Source organism: Rhinolophus sinicus, chromosome 15, assembly GCF_057876585.1.
Source record: "Rhinolophus sinicus isolate RSI-liver-muscle chromosome 15, RSI-T2T, whole genome shotgun sequence".
In the NCBI taxonomy this organism is placed as follows: domain Eukaryota; kingdom Metazoa; phylum Chordata; class Mammalia; order Chiroptera; family Rhinolophidae; genus Rhinolophus; species Rhinolophus sinicus.
The window spans coordinates 59,902,857-59,924,436 of NC_142515.1; the positions used below are offsets into that span (position 1 = coordinate 59,902,857).

The 21,580-nt window shown below is 40.5% G+C and overlaps 1 long non-coding RNA gene across 1 annotated transcript in view; it reads right to left on the bottom strand.

Annotated features, from left to right (window-relative positions):
• Window positions 1-368: 368 nt before the first annotated feature.
• The window catches only part of LOC141572951 (uncharacterized), a 73,517-nt gene continuing 52,305 nt past the window's right edge, over window positions 369-21,580 (bottom strand). Inside the window, exons 2-3 of the long non-coding RNA XR_012498540.2 lie at window positions 14,354-14,452; window positions 369-13,082 (exon numbers count right to left, since the gene is read on the bottom strand). This is a non-coding gene — a long non-coding RNA (uncharacterized LOC141572951). The remainder of the gene's footprint in view (window positions 13,083-14,353; window positions 14,453-21,580) is intronic.

The window sequence follows — 21,580 nt, forward strand, 5'->3', positions numbered from 1 at the left end:
TAATTTAAGAAATGATCCCCCTGACTAGTCTACTATTCACCGGGCACTATACAGTTATTAACACATTATTGACTATATTCTCTATTCTTTACTTTACATCCCTATGACTATTTTGTAACTACCAATTGGTACCTCTTAATTCCTTTACCTTTTTCACGCAGTCTCCCAACCTTCCTCCCATCTATCACCCCAACAAATCTAGTACCAATATGACACCATACATAGTATTACAATATTATTGACTATATCCCTTATGCTGTACCCTACATCCCCATGTAGGGTATGGTTTTACTGTGCAAAACCAATTTGTACTTGTTAATCCCCCCACCCCCCACCCAAATGGCAACCATCAATATGTTCTCTGCATCTATGAATTTGTTTCTGTTTTGTTTGTTTATTTTGTTTCTTATATTCCACATATAAGCAAAATCTCATTGCATCTGTCTTTGTCTTACACTCCACTCAGCACAGTACCATCCAGGTACATCTATGCCAGTGCAGATGGCAAGAATCCATTCCCTTCCCTGGCCAAGCAATATTCAATTGTATATATGTACCACCTTCTCTTTATCAATTCTTCCATCGACAGACACCCAGGCTGCCTCCACATCTTGGCCACTGTAAACAATGCTGCAATGAATACATGGATGCACATGTCCCCTTGAAGTGACATTTTGGGTTTTTTCAGACAAATACCCTGAAGTGGGATTACTGGATCCTTCTTTGTCTCTTGTTATGGTCTTTGTTTTAAAGTCTATTTTGTCTGGCATAAGTATTGCTACCCCATCTTTTTTAGTTTTTTAATTTCTATTTTCATGAATTATCTTTTCTATCTCTTTCAGTCTGTGTGTCTTTCAGTCTGAAGTGACTCTCTTGTAGGCAGCATATGTAAGGGTTTTTTTTCTTATCCATTCAGCCCTCCTATGTCTTTTGAGGGGAGTGTTTAATCCATTTATATTGAAAGTAATTGTTGAGAGATATATAGCTATTGCCATTTTATTATTCATAATTTTGATCTCTCCCCTCCCCCATTTTAAAGAAGTCCCTCTAACATTCCTTGTGATACTGATTTGGTGGTGATGAACTCCTTTAGCTTTTTCTTGTCTGGGAAGCGCTTTATCTGTCCTTTGATTTTAAATGATAGCTTTGCTGGATAGAATAATCTTGGTTTTGGGTTCTTGCTTGGGTCCTTAAACATTTTGTGCCAATCTTTTCTGGCCTGCAAAGTTTCTGTTGAGAAATCGGCTAACAACTTATGGGGGCTCCCTTATAAGTTACTAGTTGCCTTCTCTTGCTGCTCTTTTGATTCTCTCTTTGTCTTTAACCTTTGCCATTCTAAATATAATGTGTCATGGTGTGGGCCTGTTTGGATTCATGTTGTTTGGGACTCTGAGCTACCTGGACTTCTATGTCTATTTTCTTCATCAGGTTAGGAAAGTTTTCAGTCATTATTTCTTCAAATAGCTTCTCAATCCCTTGCTTTCTCTCTTCTCCTTCTGGTACCCCTATGAAGAGAATGTTGTTATGCTTAATGTTGTCCCAGAGGTCTCGTAAACTATCATCATTGTTTTGGATTCTTTTTTCTTTTCCTATTGGATGTTTTCTCTTACTTTATTTTCCAAATTGCTGATTTGATCCTCTGCTTCATCTAGTTTGCTGGTGAGTCCTTCGAGTGCATTCTTCATTTTAGTTATTGTACTTTTCACTTCTGACTAGTTCTTTTTTATGGTTCCTATGTCCTTTTTTTTTTAATGCTTGCTATCTCTTTGTTGAAGTTCTCATGAAGTTCCTTGAGTATCCTTATAACCATTGTTTTGAACTCTGTATCTTGTAGGTTGCTGCCTCCATTTTATTTTGTTCTTTTTCTGGAGTTTTCTGCTATTCTTTCATTTGGGACCTATTTCTTTATTTCCTCATTTGTCTGCATCTCTGTTTGTTTGTATGTATTATGTAGATCTACTATGTCCCCCAGTCTTGGCCAGGTGGCCTTATGTAGTAGGTGCCCTATGAGGCCCAGTGGCACAGTCTCCCTAGTCACATACACTGGGTATTCCAGGAGTGTCCCTTGTGGTGTTTGCCCTCTGGCTATAGTTGAGCCTTGGTTGCTACTAGCATATATTTGCATGAGATTGACCCATAGGCTGACTGACTGTGGGATTTTGCCATGTCCACACCTTATGGGCTACTGTGTGGAGGCTTATCCCACTGAGTAGGATTCTGGTGCATGTTGAGATGGTGTTCTTTGCGGTGCTCTGCTGTGGTCTTAAGCCAACCTCCAAGAATATTGGTTCTGAGGCCTCTTGGGAGGGGCTACAGTGAAACTCCAGGTTACCCACTGCTTGTAACTGGCTGTAGAGTACCTGGTAAGAGCTACAAAGTGCTCCATGGTTGTTCACTGCCTCTGCTAACCCTAGAGGTGCATGGGAGAAGCCATGCTGCCAGCTGAGGATGTCTTCCACCAGTACCAGGCCTGAGGTAGCTCCACAAAATGCCAGAACGTGCAAAGACCTGCTGCCATCTGCCAGATCCCTTAAGGTTCAGTCACTGATAATGTCTTGTGTGGTATGCAAGTTGGGTGAGGAAGGGTCTCAGTGAGTCACTAGAGTGGGAAGAATTGTGGTCGCCAGATTAATGTAAACTCTGGTTTGGTGCTAGTGCTGAGCTGGAAGCCACTCAGCAAAAGTCTCAGAGCACACCCAGGCCAGTTGCCACCCTCCTGAGGTCTGTTAGACTCTGACAGTTTTCCAAAAAAGAGTGCAATGCAGGAGGGGCTGGCTGCTCACAAGAAAGTGCCTCCAGCTGTGCTGGAGTTGGGTCGGGTGGGGTGCCAGCTGAGTCAGCAGGGTGGAGCACCCGGAACTCATCCGGCCAATCAGATTCAGATTTGGCCATAAACGTAGGGCGGGCTCAACATGGGAAAGATGGCGCTAGCCTGCCATCTGGGTGGGATGAGGACCTCTCATAGGGAAAATGCCGACTGTCTTTCTGCTCTCACCTCCAAAGCTACACACCTCAGTCTGCCCACCGTGTATGCATCTGAGACCCCCCAAGTTACTGTCACTCTGCCGGAGCATGACGTGAGTGCCTGAAGTGAGAGAGTCTGTGCATGTGTGGTTTAAGAGGATGTCTGGGTTTCCTGCAGCCTTCCATCCCACCCAATGGTTGGAATCCCCACTGTTTTTCACAGCCAGATGTTGTGGAGGCTCCTCTTCCTAGAACCAGTACTCTGGACTGGGGAGGCTGGTGTGGGGCCAGGGTCTCTTGCTTCTCTGGGGAGAACTTTCATGGCTGAGATATTCCTCCTTATTCTCAACCACCATATGGAGGTTTGCGGCCAGCCTGCTTCACATCTCCACCCCTCCTACCAGTCTTGACATCTGTTCAGCCAGACTTCAGGTGGTTCTCCAGTTTGATTGTAGTGTAATTTAGTTGTAATTTTAATGTTTTCATGAAAGGAAGCAGGCACAGTGTTTATCTACTTTGCCATCTTGGATCTCTCTGCCTGAGCATACTTTTAAAAGTCAAATTTATTGAGGTATGTCTGTACATTAAATTCAAATGCTTTAGTACATCAAACTTCTATGAGTTTTGATGAATGCAGATAGCCATGTATACATGAATAAAATCAAGATAGAGAACATTTCCATCATTCAGAAAAGATATTTCAGTATCTTTGTAGTCACCTTCTCCTATACTTCCCTATCTTGAAAGCCACTAACCTGTTTTCTGTCCTTATATTTATGACTTTTAAGAAGAGTCATATAAATGGAATCATACAGCATGTAACATTTTGAGTCTGACTTTTATCACTTAGTATAATACATTTGAGATTTATCCATGTTGTGATTATCAGTAGTTTTTCCCTTTTATTGCTGAGATTGCTGAGTGGTATTCCATTGTTTAATGAACCACAGCTTGTTTATCCATTTGTCTGTTGAAAGACATTTGAGTGTTGCTTGGTATTGGTGATTATGAGAAAGCCACTTTAAATATTTTCCCCAGTTTTTCTTTGAGTATAGATTTTGGTTTCAGTTGGGTAAATATGTAGGAAAGGAACTTCAAGGTTGTATGACAAATGTATGTTTCACTTTTAAATAAATCATCAAACCATTTTCTGAAGTTGCTGTACCATTTGGATTCCCACTAGCAGTGTATGAATTATTCTAGTTGCTTTACATTCTCTTCAGAATTTTGTATTGTCGTGTGTGTGTGTCTGTTTGTGGGGTAAATATTAGCCACCTTAATATGTATATAGTAGTATTTCATTGTTGCTTTAATTCAAATTTCCCTAATGATGAACAATGTTGAGCATCTTTTCATGTTTATCTATATCTATTTGAACATCTATTTTAGTGAGTTGTCTGTTTAAATATTTCTTCCTATTTATTATGCCTTTGGTTTCCTTGTTGAGCTTTGAGAGTTCTTTTATATTTTCTGGATTTAATTTCTTTGTCAAATATGAGACTTGCAAATGTTTTCTCACAGCAGTGGCTTTTTTTTTTTTTTTAAAGTAACAATTTATTTTTCAAAGCAGTTTTAAGTTTACAGAAAAAGAATGAACAGATAGTGCAGAGAATTCCCATATACCCCTTCCCTATCACACAGTTTCTCATTACTAACATCTTGCATTAGTTAAAACACGTGTTAAAATTGATGAACCTATATTGATACATTATTATTAAATAAAGCCCATAGGTTATATAAGATTCACTCTGTGTTGTACAGTCTATAGGTTTTGACAAATGCATAATGTCATGTATTCACCATTATAGTATTTTACATTCCCATCATAATGAATGCGAGTTCCTGTTGCTCTGCAGCATCACCTGTGTGGTATTGTCTTTTTGTGTGTGTGTATAGTTTAGCCATTCTAACATGTGTAGTAGCATCTCATTGTTGTTTTAATTTTCAGTTGCCTAATGATATAGGATGTTAAACATCTTTTTTTAATGCTTATTTGCCATGTATATATCTTCTTTGCTGATGTGTCTTTTCATATCTTTTATCTTTTTTTAAAATTAGGTATTTTTCTTATTGTTGAGTTTTTAAGAGTTCTTTGCATATTTTAGATGTAAATCCTTTATCAGATATTTTTGCAAATACTTTCTCCTAATCTGTGCCATGTTTCTTCTCTCCTTTAACTATGTCTTTTGTAGAGCAGAAGTGGTTTTAATGCACTTCAACTGATAATTTTTTTCTTTCATGAATTGTGCTCTGAGTGTTTTAAATAAAAAGTCATCACCAAACCTAAGGTCACCTGGATTTTCTCCTGTTATTTTCTAGAAGATTTATAGTTTTGTGATTTACATTTAGATCTATGATCAATTTTGAGTTAATTTATATGAAAAGCGTAAGGTCAGTTTTAGGTTTTTTTTGTTTGTTTGTTTGTTTTTTTGTTTTGCATATGTGTGTCTAGTTGCTCCAGCACCATTTGTTGAAAAGGCTATCTTTCCCCCATTGTATTGTCTTTGCTCCCATGTCAAAGATTAGTTGACTTGTGTATGTGTGTGTGTGTGTGTGTGTGTGTGTGTGTGTGTATGTGTGTGTGTGTACTTGTGTGTGTGTTTGTATTTTCTGGGCTCTATTCTGTTGTTCTGTTCCACTGATCTGTTTGTTTAATCTTTCACAAAGAGTGCATTGTCTTGACTACTGTAGGTTTATAGTAAGTCTGGAAGTTGGGTAGTGTTGGCTATTCTGAGTCTTTTGCCATGTCATGTAAACTTTAGAATCACTTGTTAATATTCACAAAATAACTGGCTGGAATTTTGTTTGACATTGCATTAAATCTATAGATCAGGTTGGGAAGAACTGACTTCTTCGCAATATTGAATCTTTCTATTTATGAACATAGAATATATTTCATTTATTTAAATCTTTTATTTTTCATCAGAGTTTTGTAGTTCTTGTACATTTGTACATTTTATATTGATTTTGTACATTTCTTGGAAGCTTCATTTTTTTTTTTTGGTACTAATGTATGTGGCATTATATTTTTATTTTCAAATTCCAAATGTTCATTGCTCTTATATAGAAAGCCATTGACTGATTAACCGTGTGTCCTGAAACCTTGCTATAATAACTTATTGTTTCCAGGAGTTTTTTGTTGATTCTTTGAGATTTTCTACGTAGACAGCCATGTCATCTGCAAAAAGACAATTTTTATTATATTTTTCCTCCCCAAGCTGTGGAATTTTAATTTTCCTTTCTTGTCTTATTGCATTAGTTAAGACTTTAGTATGATGTTGAACAGAAGTGGTGAGAGGGGACATCTTTGGCCTGTACCTTATCTTACTGAGAAACTAGTTTCTCATCATTAAGTGTGATACTAACTGGGATGAAAAAATGAAGGGATTAAGAAGTAAAAATTACCAGTTACAGAAACAGTCACAGAGTTGTAAAGTACAGCATAAGGATTCTAGTCAGTAATACTGTAATAACTATGTATCAGATGGTGACCACTTCATAAGTTATAGAAGTGTCTAGTCACTACGTTGTATACCTGAAACTAATATAATATTGTATACCAACTGTAATTGAAAAATTAAAAACAAGAAAAACGTATGATGTTAGCTGTAGATTTTTATTGTAGATGGTCTTTATTACATTGAGGAAATACCTTTCTATTTCTGGTTTACTGAGAATTTTTTTTTAAATTAAATTTATTGGGGTGACAATTGTTAGTAAAATTACATAGATTTCAGGTGTACAATTCTGAATTTTTATCATGAATGACTGCAAAATGTTGTCAAATGTTTCTGCATCTCTTGATGTGGTCATGTGATTTTTCTTTTTTAGACTGTTTATGTGATGGATTTCTTTAATTAATTTTCAAACATTGAATGAGCTGTACATACTCTGGGCTAAGTCACACTTGGTGTGATATATTCTTTTTATACATTGTTGGATTCAATTTGCTAATATTTTGTTGAGAATTTTTGCATCTATGTTTATGAGAGTTATTGCCTGTAGTTTACTTTTCTTGTAGTGTCTTTATCTAGTTTTTGTATTAAGATGATGATGGTCTCATAGAATAAGTTTGGAAGTGTTTTTCTGAAAGAGACATAGAGAATTGGTATAATTTCCTCTTAAATGTTTGGTAAAATTCACCAGTGAAACAATCTGGGCCTGGAGCTTAGAACAATAATGTTTAGGACATTATTGATTATTGACTCAGTTTATTTAATAGATATGGACCTATTCAGATTGTCTATTTCTCCTTATGTGAGTTTTGTAGACTGTGTCTTTCAAGGACTGTCCATTTTATCAAAGATATAAAATTGTGAGGATAGAATTATTCATATAATATCTTTATTATTCTTTTATTCTCATTGAAATCAGTAGTGTTGGCATCTCTTTAATTTATATTAGTAATTTATATCTTCTCTCTCTTTTATTTCTTGGTTAACTTGGCTGAAGTTTGATTAATTTTATTGTTATTTTCAAAGACCAAATTTGGTTTTATTCAGTTCCTACTTTGTTTTCTGCTTTCAATTTCTATGATTTATGCTTTGACATAGTGAATCACAATAATTGATTTTCTAATATTAAGCCAACTTTGCATTTGCAAGATAAACCCCTCTTGGTTATGATACTTTTATATATTGCTATTGCTAAGTTCTTTTGTTAATACTCTGAGGATTTTGAAGTCTATTTTATGAGGGATATTAATCTACAGTTTTATTTTCTGGAAATATATATATTTTTTGATTTTGGTATTAGGGTAATACTGGTCACATTACTGTTTCACCCTCTTCCATTTTCTGGATGTATTTATGTAGTATTTCTTCCTTAAAATATATATATAAAATTTACCAGTGGATTATAATTATGGATTTAATTTCTTTAGGAGACACAGGACTATTTTTATCTATTTCTTTTTAAGTGGGCTTTAGTATTTAGATATTTTTTTCCATTTCATTAAGTTATTGAATTTATTGGCATGAAATTATTTATATTTTCTTACTCTTTCATAATGTCTATAAGATCTGTAGTGATGTCCCCCTCTTTCATTCCTGACACTGATAGTTTCTGTTTTTTTCTTATTTTAATTTCTTGATGAGTCTTGCTAGAAGTTTATCAATTTTATTGAACTTATCAAAGAGCCAGTTTTGGTTTCAATAATTTTCTGTTTTTAATTTTGTTGGTTTCAGCTCTTATCGTTATTATTATTTCTTTACTTCTGCATGCTGTGGGCTTAGTTTGCTCTTTTTCCCCTCATTAATTAAAATCAAAGTTTAGTTATTGATTTGAGAACTTTGCTCTTGTATCAGTTTGTGTTCAGTCAGGAAATAGAATCCATATAATGGGTTAAACAGGGAATATGAAATTATTAGTCTACAATAGAAAAGTAACTATAAGATACGAAGAAATTCTATATGGTGCACTGAGGCTGAAGGACAGTACCCACGTGGTACATAAATGAGTCAAAGCCCCATGTGGTTTACTTCTTCGCAGCAGGCCTATTAGCTCAAGAGCCCACTAGCACCTTACTCAACATTTTACACATCTACTTGCTTTAAATTTAACCCCCCCCAAAAAAAAGCACATTTTCAGTTATTTAGAGACAACCTGCTTTACCTGTCCTACAAACTGCACCCAACGTATGCTGCCTAGCAATATGAAAAAACCTGAGGCTGCAAAAGTCTCCAAGCTGTCCTTTGCACCTCTCTGATCCAGAGACTACCCATCTTGCTGTTAGTGATGTCACCTGGACACATAAGTCACCCCTCTGCTTTCCCTCGCCCCTGTGAGTTCCCTTGCTCTCTTTCCTTTCCATGGAAGGAGAGGCTTCCCCTTGTATGAAACCTGTATGAAGACTGCACAACTAACGCTCATTGTATGCTACTGCCACATGAAATGCACTACACCATGGAAGGACAAACTTGGAAGGTACTCAGACCTCATTGGAGAAGGTATTGTTCAGCTCAGTGGAAAGAAAAAAGGTTTAGAGGCTTAGTCAGGCAGAAAATGGTCTGCAATTCACTGGGAAAGCAGAGGGCAAGCCTCAGCAATGCAGGCGGTTTGCAGGCAATCAGCAACCAATAGGTGTGAAGTGTGGGTAGGAACTTTCCAGGGCAAAGATGCACTATGTCAGGCCTGCAGAGGGTGCTGGCTCAGTGGGAATCTCCTGGGGCAGAGATGGGCCACAGGGGGCTGGTGGAAGGCCTTTGGACAGGAAGCCTTCAGGTGCTGTTTGGGTGAGAGGCCTTCAGGCATTGGTATAGGCAGGAGGCACCTGCTGCTGGTAGGCCTTCAGGTGTGGGTGCAGGCAGGAAACCTACATGGCACCAATTTTTGTGTCAAGAGGACAGTGGAAATGTAATAGCCAGACTACAAGGTCACCAAGAGTGAGCACACATTCTGAACCCGTGGCTACAATAGAGCTCCATTGGGTATACTCACACTCCCACCCTTGACACACTCCCTTCCCCTCTCCTGTGTAGCAGCTGGAAACCTAAGGAAAGCCCAGTCCTATTGCAAATCCCCTCCAGTGCCCTCTACTGAGAAAGCATCACAGAATGTTCACTTTTAAGGAAAAATGCTTAAATGAATTTCTTTTAATTGTCATAGAACATACATTAAAGGGTAAATTTGGAGATGAGATGCAGTCAGTTGATAACTACCACACCTCTTTTCTACTATAAGTATTGAATACTAAAATTTATTTACAAGTATTGTACCCCACAAATTTTAATATGATGTGTTTTCATTTTTATTCAATCATAATAGCTCCAAATTTCTCTTATGACTTTCACCCATGGTTTATTTAAAAATGTGTTTTTTAATTTCTCAATATTTGGATATTTTCTCGTTGTCTTTCTGGTATTGATTTATGTTTTAATCCTGTTGTTATAGAGAGCATACTTTGTATAATATTAATTATTTTAAACTGGTTGAGGTATGGCCTGTCATGGCAAGTGCTTTACGTGTGCTTGGAACACACACACACACACACACACGTATCCTGCAGTTTCGGTGGAAGTGTTTTCCAAATTAGGTCAATCAGTTGATAATGTTTTTAGGTCTTCTGTATCTTTGCATTTTCAGTCTATTTGTTTTATCAATTACTGAGAGAAGTTTAATGTCTCCAACTAAAATTTGGGGTTTTTTAGTTAAGCTTTTTAGTCCTATCAGCTCTTGCTTCATTTATTATGATGCTCTGTTTTTAGCTGCATACACAGTTAGGGTTATGTCTTTGTGAATTGATCATTACACAGTGCTCCTATTTATTCCTTTTAATATTTATTGTTCTGAAGTCTACTTTATCTGATATTAATATAGTGTGTCTAAGTTTCTTTTGATTAGTATCTTCATGTAAGTATAGATAGTTAATATCAGAAATTGTTTGGGTTTCATTGTTGCTCTGGTTACCTTCAGTGTTCCACTGTCTTCAAATTTGTCTAATGTATTGTGTGCAGAGAGTGGGGACTAAGGTGCTAGAGCAGTTTGTTATCGTTCCTGCTTTGCCTTCAGCTTTAGGGCTTCCCTGTGCATCTGAACACAGAGGCGATCTCTATGTTCTCTATCCTACCCTTTTAATAAGCTTCCATTGCTTCTTACTCTTTTGTTGCTTGCCCTATTTAATAAATGTGCTGTTAATTTCTAAGTATTTAGCAATTTCCCCATTACCTCTTTGTTAATGATATCTACTTCTATTGTATTATGGTTAGAAAATATACTTATGTGATTTTAATTCTTTTAAATTTGTTAATATTTTTTATGATCTAGGATATAGTCTATTTTGGTGAATGTTTCATGTGAAGTTGGGAAAAGAATGTGTATTCTGCTGTTGTTGAATGAATATTGTAAAGTTGCAGGGTACAAAATCAATATATGAAAGTCTGTTGTGTTTCTACATACTAATAATGAACTATCAGAAAGAGAAATTTAGAGAACAATACCATTTACAATCATAACAAAAGAATAAAATGTCTAGGAATAAATTTAATCAAGGATATGAAAGACCTGTACACTGAAAAGTATAAGGCATTGTTGAAAGAAATTGAAGAAGACACAAAGAAATGGAACGATACTCTGTGCTCATGGAGTAGAAGAATTAGCATTGCTAAAATTTCCATATTACCTAAAGCAATTTATAGATTTAATGCAATTCCTATCGAAATGCCAATGGCATTTTTCACAGAAATAGAACCAAAAAAATACTAAAATTTATATGGAACCACAAAATACCCTGAATAGCCAAAGCAACCCTGAAAAACAAAACAAAACAAAACAAAACACAAAAGAAAAGAAAAGAAAAACAAAGCCTGTGGTATCACACTCCCTGATTTCAAACCATACTACAAACCTTTAGTAAGCAAAACGTTATGGCTAGCAGAAAAAAAAGACACATAGATCAATAGAACAGAAATGAGAGCCCAGAAATAAACACACACATATAAGGACAACTAATTTATGGCAAAGGAGCCAGAACATATAATGAAGAAAGAAAATCTCTTCAATAAATTGATTTGTTTATGCAAATGAATGAAACTATAACACTATCTTACACCATACACAAAAATTAACTCAATATGAATGAAAGACTTGAATGTTAAGACCTGAAACCATAAATACACAGAAGAAAACACAGGCTGTAATCTCCTTACATTGATCTTAGTAATATTTTTGTGGATTTGACTCCAAAAGCAAGGGAAACAAAAGCAAAAATAAACAAATGGGACTACATCAAAATAAAAATCTTCTGCACAGCAAAGGAAATCATCAACAAAATAAAAAGGCAACCTACTGAATGGGAAAAATATTTGGCAGTCATACATCCAATAAGGGTTTAATATCAAGAATATATAAAGAACTCATACAACTCAACGATAATGACAACAAAACAACAAACAACCCAATTAAAAAATGGCCAGGGGATCTAAATAGACATTTTTGCATTGAACAAATACAGATTGCCAACAGGCACATGAAAAGATGTTCAACATCTGTAATTATAAGGGAAATGCAAATCAAAACCACAATGAGATATTACCTCACACCTTAGAATGGTTATCATCAAAATGCCAAGAAATAAGAAGTGTTGGAGGGGATGCAGAGAAAAGCAAACTCTTGTACATTGTTGGTGGCAAAGTAAGTTGGTACAGCCACTAGGCAAAAGAGTATGGAGATTCTTCATAAAATTAAGAATAGTACTACTATATGATCCAGCTATTCCACTTCTGGGTATTTATCCAAAGAGTACAAAACACTAAATTGATAAGATATATGCACCTCATTCCAGTAATAGGTTTATTGAATCCTTCTCTCTGTATGCCAGTTTCACCATCTATAAAAAGTGGACATAATGATACCTATGACTGTTGGCAAACCTAATAAGATCATTTACATAAAAGTGCTAAAAGAGTACTTGACATGGAATATGAACAATAGTTTCTCATAGTCTTACACTGGACATTGATTTATCCCTTGCCTTTAGGCAGAGTTTCCTTTCTTTAGTGATTTTTGTGATAGCACCCTGTCTTTGCAAAGCCGCTATCTATTATTTGCATAATTCTGCTACTTGAAAATTGGAATAGCATTTTTCCCCTTTCAGTCTTTCAGAAACTTTCCATTTTACATTAGTTTCTCAAAGTTCACTGACAGAAGTTTGTTGATTTCATTTGAACATTCTGTTTATAATTTGAGTTCTATTGTGTTGGCCAAAAGACTTGAAAACACGAAGAGAACATGGGTACCTTTATAATCTCCTAATGAATTTAAGGCTTTAATTTTCTCATAGTGCTTAAATCCTATTCTTCTTAGTCTAAAAACCACGCTCTTCAAGCAGAGAGAAGCAAGTGGATTGTCAGCAAATTCACTTTCCTTCATCCATCCGTATTCCACAATTGATCCCAAGTTTATCCCTTCCTTGGACTTTTCCAGGCTCTCAGAATAACTGAGAAAGCCTTGATGAGAGCCGTAGCATTTTCCAAACTACAGCTTACCCTGGTCCCTGTTTTTCATGTTTCAGTCCATGTTCCTCCTTTCCGTCTTTCGAATGTGTTCTTTTATACTCTGAATTAGTTACAGCTCAGTGGGTAGATCCAATGGTTTCTTCAAATAACAGTTTGAATAGTTGACTGAAAAAAAAAAAAGATTAACTTATTCCACATCTAATTCCTGGGAGAGTTTGAGGCAGCTATAGCTATATTGTACTAATCATTACCCATTGCATTTCAGTTATTTAAAATAGCAGACAGTTGCTTGAAGGCAGGAAACAAGCTTCATTTTTTTTTTATGTCTCTTTTGCCTAGAATGGCACTTAAAGATAATAATAGCTGCCATCTATTGTGCTTTACTAGGTGCCAGACATTTTAAATATATTATCTTATTCAGTCGTCACAATAATCACATGGAAAAAATGCTATCACATCTCCATGTTTATGAATGAGACAACTGTAATATAGAGAGGTTAGTTAACAGGCCCAAGATCCCTCCTATAAAGTCATGAGGCTGGGGTTCAAAGCCACTGGCCAATCACCAGAGCCAGGCTCTTAGCCATTATATTGTTTGGTTTTGCCAGGTGGGCACCTCAAACATGATTGTTGAATTGAGCATTCTTCTTTCTCAGCAGGGTCATTTACAAGTGCAAAGTGGAATCATATTTTTGAGAATTGCCTTGCTTCCTAAGGTATCATGACTTATAATGCTACCTACCTTTTCTGTTAAATTTATGAAATCCGCCTTCCAAAATCTAGTACATACATTCAACTTTACCCAATCGTTTCCTTCTTTGCTCTCATGAAGATATACTAATTTTCCTTCAAGTTTCTATAAATTCCATTTCATTAACCATTTTTTTCTTGGTGCTCAGAAAAAAGTCTAAGGTGACAGTTCTGATCATTTCCTTCATCACCTGCCACCTCTCTCTCTCCAATTCAGTATCTTTTGAGTAGGACGAAGTCCTCCATCTGTATTTTCCCACTTGATGTTCTTCCTGTTAAGACTTGATGATGCCATATTAGCATGTTTCCCATTCTATTTTAATTTATCTTAATACATTATGTGTTTTGTTTGATGGATGTCAAAAGCATTAAACATTGTTATTACCTGAGTAAGTATTTCTTTGAGTAAATCATGACTACTGTAATTATTTAAAAGTCATAGCTGCTCCCTTTTTATAGGAAATTGCTTCATGGGTTTATTTAGGCATTTCTCTCTTTGTCCTAGACCAAAACCATTTAAAACACTATTTCCCCACCCTGTCCTAGGATTTTTGGGGTGAATTTTTCCTCTGTGGGATTATGAAAACAACAATTCCAACTGTCTGTAACTAAAACAATTCAAAGATTAACAAAGGGTTACCTGACACTAGCTGAGCATTAAGGCTATACAGATAGATGATCCTTACCTTCCTTCTTCAAGTTGAAGATGGGTTCCTGCAAGATGTCTGGTCTCTAGATGGGAGTTCAAGTTGTTGTCACAATGTTTATTCTTCATATCAATTTTTCTAGACATTGACATAGAGAAAGAGGAAAAAGACATGTAACTATTGGAGTTTTTTTTTTTTTTTTTTTTTTTTTTTTTAAGATTTTATTGGGGAAGGGGAACAGGACTTTATTGGGGAACAGCGTGTACTTCCAGGACTTTTTTCCAAGTCAAGTTGTTGTCCTGTCAATCTTAGTTGTGGAGGGTGCCGCTCAGCTTCAAGTTGTTGTCCTTTCAGTCTTAGTTGTGGAGGGTGCAGCTCAGCTCCAGGTCCAGTTGCCGTTGCTAGTTGCAGGGGGCGCAGCCCACCATCACCTGTGGGAGTCGAACCAGCAACCTTGTGGTTGAGAGGACACATTCCAACCCACTGAGCCATCCGGGAGCTCAGTGGCAGCTCAGCTCAAGGTGCCGTGTTCAATCTTAGTTGCAGGGGGCACCATCCCTTGCGGGACTCGAGGAATTGAACTGGCAAACTTCTGGTTGAGAGCCCACTGGCTCATGTGGGAATCGAACCGGCAGCCTTTGGAGTTAGGAGCACGGAGCTCTAACCGCCTGAAACACCGGCCGGCCCCTGGAGTTTTTTTTATTAAAGTTTATTATTGGAGTTTTATGAAGGTTTTGTTAGAATTTAAGGTTTGAGGGCTTTGGAAAAATACTCTAGAAGACGGGCTGAAGCTATCATGTTCAGCAACAGCAATGGTGAGGTGACCACAGCTGTGTTGTAAGAGAAAAGATCCGCCCTGTGTCATGGTGTGGTGTGTGTACACGACAAGATTATCTGCTCACTGCAGCCATTTCTGTTCTTTTTCAGCTTAAAAGTTCTCTTGCTGAGACCAACTGGTCTCTGGACACAGGCTTAGGAGTTAAGTATCACTTTAGCTAAGAGCTCACAATTTTGTTATCTTAAATTTTGCTCCAGAAATCCAAATCCAATTTCTTTAAACAATCCCATGTCCTTCTCTCTTTCCCAAATCAAACCTTCACTGGGAAGATAAGTGAAATTGCCCCTGGGCTTCCAGACCAACCACCTTCCTGTTGCAGACCCAACCACTCATGGCCCTTGTTTTTCTTGATTTCTTTTTTCATTCTCTGACTCTGCTTCTGAGGGGAACTTCATAAGCATTATGCCTCTTTAGTGGTTTGGAGTCTCAATTCCTCCCTTAGAACTCAGAGCCCAGCTCATGTCCTGTCCATCTGTTGATGTCAGTGTTGAGTTTCAAAGGTCACATAGGTAGTCAGTGGAGGAGTTGGGGTTTCAATCCAGGTGGACCTCACATCAAAGGGCAGATGTCTTCATGGCCCTATACAGCTTCCCTATTGGGAGGTCTCACCATTGCCCGGTGGAGCACAGGCTGTTGTCATTACTCCAGAAAGACAGCTTCTCCCATTGTGGAGTGTTTCTCTGAATGCACAGTTCCACCTGGGCTGAACATGGGTTCCCACTCCTATGTGAGGCACGCCTTAAAAATCTTTATTAAGATGCAGGCTTGAGTCCTGCACACTGCCAGAGACAAAGCACGTTTCTCTTCTCAGTTGTCTACGATATTTTCTTGAAGACATATTTGTACTTTGTCTGAAAGGGAAAACTGCCGCAGGGTGATCCCACCCCAACACCTGCGGAATATGGCTGCAGGCCTCAAAAGACAGAGATCAAGATCGTCCCAGGTCCCCTGGCTTACCTACTGTGTATGTCCCTAAAAATGAGATATTTAAGGAAAGGAGCTGGTTTAAAGAGTATACCTATGGGAAAATAGGAGAAAAATTGACTGTTGTCAGCTCTGCTACGCTGTAAAGCTTGGAAAATCAGAAGCCACATAGAGGATTACCCCAACCTGCTTCCTGCTGTGCTTCCACTGGATGGACTCTCTGAAGGCCTTGTTGCCTGACTTTTTATCAAGGATGTCATGTTCACCAAGTTGAATCAGGTGCTGACTCAGGTGGGATTGCTTTACAAGGATACATTCTGAGAGACTGTGGCAAACCAGTTGCTTTAGACATGACTGAAAGGGAGAATGTGGTTTTGTTTGGTGATAAAATGAGATTATAGTTATCAGCAAAAATAGGAAAGGAGAGAATTTCTGATGAGAGTTTTTAGCATGGTGTCTAGACCCCTGAAGCTACAACCTGTAAGTGACTAATTGGGTCAACCCCAGAGTCAGGACATGCCTGGGTTAAGCTCTGAATAATGCATGAGGACAAATGGCTTGGTTCAGCATCCTGGGCTGTCTTGCCACATTTTATACATGGAAAGATGGACAGAATTCAAAATTTATGAATCACACACTAAAAGTGCTTGATATTTTAATGATGTTATTTTATTTAGTCATAAAAACCCTTTGAGAATGGCTACTATTATTATCATTCCCATTTTATAAATTAAGATACAGGTGCTCAGAAAGAAACTAGCTCAAGGTCACACGGCTGGTTAGTGGTGGAACCTAGATCTGACATCATGGCGTATGATTTGGAGATGGTAGGTCAATGTTTTGTTTTATACATGGTTTTGACATATTGTGACACTTAACATAGGTTGTGCTTTGTCACACACACACACACACACACACACACACACCAAATAATGGCCTATGAGTATCTGTAGAGAAAGCGTGTGATTACTTGGACACAGATGTGTTTAATGAAAACAAATTTCTAATTAGCTGCATTGCTTTTCTTGATAAGGTTACTAGATATAACAAGTTGTGAAGAATGACCTTAATAATTGTTGCCGGGAATAGGAACTGCGACTGCACACCACTTCTCACGGACTGGTTACCTATAGGGTATGGCTCAGATTCCTCATCCTTTGCAAGCTTTTTCTCACTTCATTTGACCTTAGACCCCTGCTTCTTACTCTGCATAGGTTCTCACATTTTGAGAGGCTCCCATTAGCATCACACAGAGCTCCCACTTTGGATACATTACTGGATGACTAGCTCTGTGTCACAGTTTGTTCCTGCACTTATAACTGTCATAGAGACCCTCATATTTTGAAGACCCCTCTGTCTTCTAGTCTCTCCTGAGGATGGCCTGAGTTTCAAGTTATACAACCTAACAATTGCCTTGGACAGATGAGTAGACAAGTGTAGTTTCCTGAAGAGGAAGTGGAACTAGGCTTGCATCTAAAGCAATGCAGGCAGGTGTGGAAATGAAGAGGCAGGCAGAGCTGAGGTTCATGCACTGAAAGCACAAACGTGATAGGGAACATGTGCGTGGAGGGGAAGAGACAGCAGCTGTGTTGGTTATCTCATATCACTGTGTAACAAAGCAGCTCTAAAGACAGAGTCTCAACAATAATGATTTAGCTCAAGAATCTGCAGGTTGAGTAGGGTTTAGTAGCGGAGGCCTGTTGCTGTCAAATCACTATCAGTTGGAGTGGCTTGACCAGGGCTAGGGTTCCACTTCTGAGATGGCTCACTCACATGGCTGGCAAGTTGGTGCTGGCTGTTGTCTGGTAATGCAGTGGAGCTCACGGCTGAGAGGTCTCAGTTCCTTCCTACACAGGTGTCGTGCGGGAGACCCTGCTCGCTGCGCCATTTGTCGTGCGGGACGGCCTGCAGGGTCTCTGGTCCCGCTCCCCATACAAGAACGCAGGATATGGTGAGGCCAAAAAGGAACACCCACGGAGCCATAGGTAGGGGAGTCATACCACTTTATTCTCTCTGGCGGCACTATACTCTCACTGGAGGCTGGATACACACTGTCCGCAAACCGCCATCCACGCTTGCCAGCCCAGCCGCCATCTTCTTGCTAGCCCCATCCTCCTTCTCTTTTCCTTTTCTCTCTCCCTTAGCCACAGCAGTTATATTGTGGCCAATGGCTCACTGGTTACAGCTGACGGCCAACTAGCCACAGCTGATGGCCATGCAATCACAGTTGGCCATTTACTACCTGAGCCAGCACCTGTCTATGTGAGGCCGAGAGCCTGGAAACTACTCTCTGGGGCTCCGCCCCCACACTCCACCCCTACAGGCTCTCGCCTCACAATCTACGCAACAAGCGTCTTCCGCGAGGGGACCTGTGCGAGGAGCCTGGGGGTGAATGCAATATCCTGGACACAGCCAGGCTCTCTGGGCACAGCCAGGGTTTCTCAGGGCACCACCAGTGCTTCTGGGCACGGCCAGACTTCCTGGACTTCTTAGGGTACCACCTGTCTTCCCGGACACAGCCAGGGTTTCTCAGGGCACCACCAGTACTCCTGGGCACAGCCAGACTTCCTGGACTTCTTAGGGTACCACCTGTCTTCCCGGACACAGCCAGGGTTTCTCAGGGCACCACCAGTACTCCTGGGCACTGCCAGACTTCCTGGACTTCTTAGGGTACCACCTGTCTTCCCGGACACAGCCAGGGTTTCTCAGGGCACCACCAGTACTCCTGGGCACAGCCAGACTTCCTGGACTTCTTAGGGTACCACCTGTCTTCCCGGACACAGCCAGGGTTTCTCAGGGCACCACCAGTACTCCTGGGCACAGCCAGACTTCCTGGACTTCTTAGGGTACCACCTGTCTTCCCGGACACAGCCAGGGTTTCTCAGGGCACCACCAGTACTCCTGGGCACTGCCAGACTTCCTGGACTTCTTAGGGTACCACCTGTCTTCCCGGACACAGCCAGGGTTTCTCAGGGCACCACCAGTACTCCTGGGCACTGCCAGACTTCCTGGACTTCTTAGGGTACCACTAGTTTCCCCGGGCACAGCTAGGATTTCTCAGGGCACTGCCACTTTCTCTGGGAACAACCACACTTCCTGGACACAGCCAGGGCTTCTCAGGGCACCACCACTCTCTGTGGGCACAGCCACACTTCCTGGACACAGCCAGGGCTCTCAGGGCACCGCCACTCTCTCTGGGAATAGCCCGACTTCCTGGGCACAGCCAGGGTACCTTCAGGGCTCTACTACTCTCTCTGGGAACAGCCCGACTTCCTGGGCACAGCCAGGGTATCTTCAGGGCTCAGCCAGACCTCTCAGCGCACTGCCACTCTCTCTGTGCCTCTCGGGGTACCCTGCTGGAACAACAGCGACTCACAATCAAGGTGCTTACATATTCTCAATGGCGGCCAGTCAAGAGACAAAAGCAAATATCCCCCAGTTCCACTAACAACAATTCCCAAACAAACAGTCAAGCGGTCCATTAAATTAGGGATGGAAGGCAATTCCCCATAGTCCATAGTCATTCGCCAGGGCTGTCCTGGGGGTGAGGGACGACCTTGACCTCACCCTCATCTCCCACGGAGGACTCAGCAAGCGTTACCTCCTGGGACTATAAGTCCTGCATCCAGGCTGCCTGAGCAGGAACTTCCCCGGCCCACAGGGCTGCAACGACCTTCGCTTTCTCCGGCCTGTGCTGGTTGGGGAACCGTCCACATCTTTCCACCTCTCCACGGGGCTCCATCTCTGCAGCAGCTGCATGGCTTTTCCTGTGCTGGTGGGAGAACCGTCCACGTCCTCCCACCCCTCCACGGGGGTCCAGCTCTCCGGCAGCTGCTCCTCCTGGTCTTCCTCAGACTCACGCAGAAACTGCTCCACCGCACTTCGGAGAGCTTTGGCCGGCACCATATCCTGCTGACTACGCCATGTGTCGTGCGGGAGACCCTGCTCGCTGCGCCATTTGTCGTGCGGGACGGCCTGCAGGGTCTCTGGTCCCGCTCCCCATACAAGAACGCAGGATATGGTGAGGCCAAAAAGGAACACCCACGGAGCCATAGGTAGGGGAGTCATACCACTTTATTCTCTCTGGCGGCACTATACTCTCACTGGAGGCTGGATACACACTGTCCGCAAACCGCCATCCACGCTTGCCAGCCCAGCCGCCATCTTCTTGCTAGCCCCATCCTCCTTCTCTTTTCCTTTTCTCTCTCCCTTAGCCACAGCAGTTATATTGTGGCCAATGGCTCACTGGTTACAGCTGACGGCCAACTAGCCACAGCTGATGGCCATGCAATCACAGTTGGCCATTTACTACCTGAGCCAGCACCTGTCTATGTGAGGCCGAGAGCCTGGAAACTACTCTCTGGGGCTCCGCCCCCACAACAGGCCTCTTCGTGGGTCCCCCCAGAGGCTGCTTGGGTTTTTTCACAGTGTGGTGGCTGGGCTCCCCGAGTGAGCATCCCAGAGAATCAAACACATCTGCATTGGCTTTGAGGAACCTAGCATCGTCCATCATCATTTTTGCCACATTCTGTTTGTGGGGGACAGTTGCAGAGGCCTGTCCATGTTCCAGGAGAGGGGATTTAGATCTCAGTTTCTGATGGGTGAGGTGTCAGAATCGCATTGTAAGAGCAGCGGGAGGGAAGGCAGCGTTGTGGTCATTGCTGGAAAAGCAGTCTGCCATGGAGGCCGTCAGTGAGAGTGCAAGGGAGAGAAGAGGTTATGAAATGTCTTCCAGGTTTCAGTCTCAGGCTATGTGATTGCTGTCTTGAGTGGATTGTTACTTGTGTTAGGTGATTAACTGATGTTGGGAAAGTTCATGAAAATGTAGCGCATTTTTGTTTTAAGAGCATTGGAACTTTGGGTGACAGAGGTAACCCAGTTGTTGGCTACTTCCTGCCCAGTTACACCTTAGGGGCAATTAGTGGCATTGTTCTTTAGTCTGGTCTGGTCTGAGGGAGAGATGGCAGAGGAAGGCCTAAAGGATTTGTGTCGAACATCACCTGTGTGCACATCTCTACCTTCCAGAAAGTAAGTGGTACTGCAGATTAGTTAGAGCTGAGAGGTGCTGCAAACAGTAAGCCATGAGGACCCATTCAACAGCCAGGGTGGATTTTGGCATTTCACAGACACTGGGGCAGAGAGACTCAGGCCCTGGAGCCCACATGGCAAAATGCTGTGCCAGGAACAGGTTTACAAGGTTTTACACGTGTTTATGAGCCTGATGAAGTTTATCCTGGGTGGAAAGAGGCTCAGGTAACAGTTTTTCTTCTTTGTCTCACCGATCCTCCTCCGTACGGGTTTAGCAAGCCTTGCTCCAGGAACATGGAGATGGGTGGGTTAAAATCTTTTAAAATTGCTAACTATATTTCTGTAAACATGACTTTTTGTGTGTGTTTGTTTTAAATGTAGGAGAAAAAACTATGGAGAAGTATATTTGGTTAGAGAAACACACTGGCGCGAGAATGATCAGTGTTGAGCCTATCGGTGATTATATGTCTATTTGT